The 6,116-nt window shown below is 42.0% G+C and overlaps 1 long non-coding RNA gene across 1 annotated transcript; it reads left to right on the top strand.

Annotated features, from left to right (window-relative positions):
• The first annotated feature begins 5,048 nt into the window (after window positions 1-5,048).
• Window positions 5,049-5,373, top strand: LOC118749751. The gene is made up of 2 exons (XR_004994281.1): window positions 5,049-5,225; window positions 5,285-5,373. It is a non-coding gene; the product is annotated as an uncharacterized LOC118749751 (long non-coding RNA).
• Window positions 5,374-6,116: the final 743 nt, after the last annotated feature.

Genomic DNA, 6,116 nt, shown 5'->3' with positions numbered 1-6,116 from the left:
TTGTAGCGCTTTGGCTTTTGCTGTTTAAAACCACTCCAGAGGAGTGGTGATGCATCAAGCGGGATTGTAACGCTGTAGAAGTTATAACAAAAAATCTCATATCTGAACAATCAGTTGTATGGAGGCTATAGGTTATAGCGACCAAATCTTCACCATTTTCTCTGTAAGTATTCTTCTGATAATTTCATGTTCCCAGCTGCATAAATGACGGAGTTGTAACGAAAATTCTCATATCTGAACAATCAGTTGTATGGGAGATATATGTTATAGTGACCCGCTCCTTGTTATTTTCACCGTAACCATTCTTTTAATAATGAGTGACAACGGTGCGAAATTTTATGTTCCTAGCTGCATAAATGGAGGAGTTAGGAAAAAGGACCTCATATCTGAACAATCAGTTGTATGGGGCTGCAGGTTATAGTTATCCGATCTTTGTTATTTTCACTATAAGTATTCTGTTGATAATGAGTTCATGTTCCTAACTACATAAATGGAGGAGTTATAACGAAAAATCTGACATCTGAACAATCAGTTGTATGGGAGCTATAGGTTATAGTTACCCAATCTTTGTAATTTTCGCTGCAAGTTTACTGTTGATAATTATTAAAATCAGTATTAAAATTAGTACGAAATTTCATTTTCCTAGCTATATAAGTGGAGGAGTTATAACGAAAAATCTTATATCTGAACAATCAGTTGTATGGGAGTTATAGGTTATAGTGACCCGATCTAAAGTATTTTGTTGATTATGGGTGGAAGTATTACAAATTTTTATGTTCCTAGCTGCATTAATGGAGAAGTTATAACGAAAAATCTCATATCTGAACAATCAATTGTATTGGAGCTATACGTTATAGTGGTCAGATTCTTCCGGTTCCGACAAATGATTAATACAATATAAAAATACATCCACTTACTAAAATTCATTCCGATATCTCGAAAACTGAGAGACTAGATTGCAGACAAACAGAGGGACAGACGGACAAACAGGCAGATGGACAGACGGACATGGCTAAATCGACTCAGCTCGACGTTCTGATCATATAAGTATACATTTTAATGGGTCTATCTCTTTTTATTCTGGTACTTACAAACATCGGACCAAAGTTATAATACCATTTCATGCTCATGAAAGGTATAAAAACGATAGGGACAAAGACAGAGATAATGAAAGTCATAGAGATAAAGATACATACATACATAGATACCATGAAAGAAATATAACTGATTTAGATATATTCTGTTATGATATCGTGTTATGTTATTGTATGTAACAATATGTTATGTTATATTACGTTATGCAATGTTATGTTATGTTGTTTTATGCTATTTTATGTTATGATATGTCAAGTTATAATAATTTATGTTACTTTGTGTTGTGTTATGCTATGTTATGTAATGCTATGTTATGCTATGTAATGTTATATTATGTTATGTTTTGTGGTGTTACGTTTTGTTGTCCAACGCAATTCAACTTAACTCAGCACAACTCATTTCAAATCACCTCTTAACAACTGGTCTCAGTTCGCCTCAACTCACCTTAACTCACCTCATCCCAACCCACTTCATTTCAACTTAACTCACCTTAGCTAATGCCATTTCACCCCAACTACCCTTATCCCACCTCAACTCATCTCAACTCACGTTAACCTATCTAATCTCACCTTATCTGAACTCACTTCACTTCAATTCACTTCACCTTAATTCAACACAACTCAGCTCAGCTCAGCTCAGGTCACGTTAACTCAGCTCAACTCTCCTTAATTTTAGTGGATGAATTTCAACCGCTGGGCGAACACTAGTTTTATTAAAAATAGGTAAGTTCAGGTTACAATATAATCAGGAGGAACAAGTCCTTTCGTTTCCAGGATAGCTTTATCAATGAATTCGCAATATTTAGAACTAATAGTAACAATGGGTGTATTTGTTATAATCACTAGGAAAGAGCATGAAGCAGGGGAAGTCATTTATATAGAGATTAGTTCGATAGTAAAAGATAGGAAAGAAATATTTACAAAAATTTATGTTTCAAAGTAAAAAATAATGGGATATGTGTATGGTCAAAACAAAGTTGAAAGTCGAAATAATTTCAGCTCTCTTTAAGCACTTTTTAAGTAAAATTGGGAAAAAAATTCGAAATTATTTTTAGCTTCATCTTTGATTCAATGTTGAATATGCCGCATTATATTTTAAATTTAAAGAGATTTACAAATTAAGCATACAAATTAAAAACATTAATAAAAAATAATTAAAACTAAATAATAATTCAAAAATTGTCAAAACTTGTCTATATGTGGGTGTCTTATAGTTTTGATAACCATTATATTATGGACACTATGACACTTATTCCTCACAGTCGGAATCTAAATCCCATCCAAGCCCCAACTAATATTATTCGCTTCAAGTTCTATTACTAACTCCATTGCTTCGCCAAAGAAAGGTCTCCGGATTGTGGCAACAACCGCGTGCAAGTAATCAGAGGATCTGATGAAAGTAACTGTCTATTAAAAATGTCTTTTAAATTGTGAGCGCGACGCGTTTTCCAACTAAAGATCTCTATAAAGTTTTTAAAGTCCTTGTTAAAAATAAATCCGCTTTTCACTAAAGATTTTAAAGTCCTTGTTAGAACTAAATCAGATTTATATTCACAGTTTACTTTTTTTTCGTTTTCCAAAGTTGAGAGTTCATAAAATAAAATATTCACTAAGAGCGTGTGTGAATCGGTAACAAAGTTCGCGGCGAGAAAATTTTTGACAACTATGAGGTGAATAAAATTTCAGTAGCTCATGAGGCTAGAGAAATTTTTGACAAATGCATAGAAAATTTTGACAATCGCAAAGATTGTTGATTTGTGTAATTTTTCGTAAAATAAAAGCTTAAATTGATCAATCAACGATGGTAGCTGTTTTCTTAAAATATTTATTTCACTTCAATTTGTAATATTTTATTCCGCATAAATCTGCGGTTATCAAAATTTTACTGCTGTCAAAAAATATTTCATTTCACACCGCAGATTGGCAAAACTGTCTCACCATAGTAAAAGTATTATTCAACAGCTTTCCCCATAAACATTGTTACCGATTTACACACGCCCTAAGTAATAAAAGTTTTTATATGCTCCTTTAAAAAGGTTGTAACTTTTCTATTTATGTAGCGGTTCTAGTGAATTCTTTAACATATCCTTTATTTTATTTTCTTAGGGTAATTTTCGGTCGGCGAAAATCCTCCGGCTGAACCCTCCACGAGGGTGCCGACTGGTAATGGCCACTACAATTTAGGTTCTGTACGATGTCAGAATGGTGTCCAGCTAAGATCAGAAATCAGTGCTATGTGCTTAAGCTCCTCAATAGCTAAGTTATATGGAAATGGTTTTTGATCGTGGCCTATGGAGGTAATGGAGGAGCAAACCTCTCTAAAAAAAGCTCTGGGTTGGAACAAGGTGTTAGACGACCCGTGCTGATGTTCAGCCTGGCTGGGGACCCAGATTAACAAATAGCCCAGTCTCGAACGGAGTGCTCCGGATACCTGGCGACCTCCGGTTCTATCAAGCCTTACCTGCGCACACGGACCTCTGTGCGGGCGGACCTCCATTGTCCGACACTCGTGGAACCAAAATTATGAGCGCAATTTACAACAAAAAACAGCACAACAAGGAGGACGGCCCTCCAAAAAAAACCGACAGGGGTGGCTCCAATTAATGCTACAGCCTCGAGCAGGGCATTTATCGGACCGCCAGTGACCGGAGTTAGAGGGGGCTTAAGCGGTAGGGCTGGTCCTGGTACGAGTACCATAGGAGGCAGAGGGGGGAGTGGAGGCTTGGGCAAACCGGTCTCCAACCGATTCATGGCAGGAGCTGCAGCGTCAGCTCCACCTAGGGAAGTCAGACCCCAAAGCACACACACCTTAACCCAAGGGCGGGGTTCGGCACCTGCTTCGAAAATAACCCGGCAGGATGCTGCCGACATTCCGAGCAGCTCGAGGAAAGTTGCAAACACAGGCCTGGGGGGGGGGTCGGCTAAACATGTCCGCCCCTCGAAGCAGGCCTATTATGACAAAAAGGCGGCCATGAGGGTCGTGAACAAGATCGGGGACCTGCCGACAGAGCAGCTCACGGAGGAGCAGGTTAGGTCACTGGAGTGGGCGAGGGGAGTAGTAGCCAGCTTGGGAAGACCGGCAGGCTCTGCTCCAAAAAGGCAGCGGTCTGCTGAACAGGCAGGGGGAGGGGTCACCAAAAGACCAAGAACAGGCGGCCATAAATACCCCACCTTCAGGGACGTAGTGAAGGGAGGCGGTGAGGTACTGGCAATCATCGACAGAGGGGAGGAGGAAGGGACTATCCCCAAAGAGAAGTGGAGGTTGGTGGAGGAAGCGATCGCCGAAATCTACCTCCAAGTCCTAGAGGAAAATCCTGGACCTCCTCCTCTCTGCCATGATTCCGGATGGTATCAGGGTAGAGCTAAACTCATCGCCTGCGAGGACCATAGGTCAGCCCAGCTCTATAGGTTGGCCGTTAGTAAGGTAGGTGAAGTTTGGCCGGGAGCCAACCTCGAGGCCGTCAACAAGGAAGATATTCCTAGCAGACCGAGGGCTCGAGTTTGGATTCCGGCCAGACCCGCCGAGCCTGAAAGAATTGAGCGGATCTTCAGATCCTGTAATAAGGACCTGCCAAGTCATAATTGGAGGGTAGGGAAGATAGAGGAGCCAGTAGAGAATAGAAGGCAGGTGTTGCTGATCCTCAACGCCGAATCGCTAGCCCCACTGGCGCAAAAGGATTGGATGGTGAGATTCGGGTTTAATGACGCAACCATTCGAATCTACCGCAGCGACGAGCCGAGCTTGGACCTTAGTGAGGAGAGCGACAAGTCCGGCCTGCGCAGCGGTGGTGAAGAAGGGTTGCCCAGCAGCCAATGCTCATCTGACTCGGAGAGGCTATCCGGATTGGGGCCATTATTCTACGAAGAAGACCTCCTCGCCGATGACACCGAGGGTGAGGAGATCGAAGAGGCGGACGTGGATGTCACGATGGTGGAGGTAAAACGGGCAGATTCTGATGAAGCTGATCCAGATCAACCTCCACCACTCTAAACTCGCGTCTGCGAACCTTGAGGTCCGCCTGGCTGCCGGTGGACTCGACGTTGCCCTCATCCAGGAACCGTGGATACACGGCAATAAAATCTGCGGACTTGGGATGAAGGGCTTTAAGCTTATTGCCGCACAAAATGCAGGTAAGACTCGAGCTTGCATATTAGCAAGGAACAACTTAAACATCTTCCTGCTCCCACAGCTTAGTGACGGCGATCTGGTAGTGGCAAGCATTGAGCTGGACAAAACCAGCTTTTGGGTAGCCTCTGCCTACATGGCCCATGACAAGGACGTGCCACCAGACGGGTTTCGGACCTTGGCCGAGGAAGCAGCCTTCAAGAACAAACCACTGGTTGCCTCCCTAATGCCCACAACTTGATGTGGGGGAGTACGGACACGAATGCTAGAGGTGAGTCGTTACTAGACTTCATTCTAGGGAACAAACTTAGTGTCTTGAATTTAGGCTCAGAGCCGACCTTCATAACAAAGAGTAGAGAGGAAGTTTTGGACATAACTCTGGCTTCAGACATGTTTGCCCATAAAATCAAGAGATGGAGAGTACTGAAGGAAAAATCGTATTCTGACCATCGTTATATTGAATTCGAAATAGATCTTAAGACCCCCCAAGTAAGGGAGTTCAGAAATGTTAGAAATACCGACTGGGGGGTTTACAATAATAAATTAAGGACTTTACTACCAAAGACCCCGCCACGCCGGTGGAGCTGGAGGGGTTGGTTAATCAGGTTACTAAAGCCATGAATAGTTCTTTGTCAGCCGGGTGCCCGGTTGTTCGATACAGGGGAAAAAGCAAACCACCTTGGTGGTCGAAACAATTATCCTTGTTACGTGAATCTAATAGGTCAATGTTCAACAAGGCCAAAGCCACGAGAGCAGCAGAGGACTGGGAAGCCTACAAGGCTGATCTAAAAATATACAAAAAAGCAGTTAGAACTGCGAAACGTTAATCCTGGCAAAGTTACTGCAAGGGAATTGAGGAAACCACGGAAGCGGCCAGATTAAGAAGAATTCTCGCA

The sequence above is a fragment of the Rhagoletis pomonella genome, unplaced genomic scaffold (genome assembly GCF_013731165.1).
Source record: "Rhagoletis pomonella isolate Grant_MI unplaced genomic scaffold, Rhpom_1.0 Rhpom_scaffold_00042, whole genome shotgun sequence".
NCBI classification, from domain to species: Eukaryota; Metazoa; Arthropoda; class Insecta; order Diptera; family Tephritidae; genus Rhagoletis; species Rhagoletis pomonella.
The sequence above is the reverse complement of the archived record's forward strand: the minus strand, read 5'-3'. Positions and strand labels throughout refer to the sequence as shown.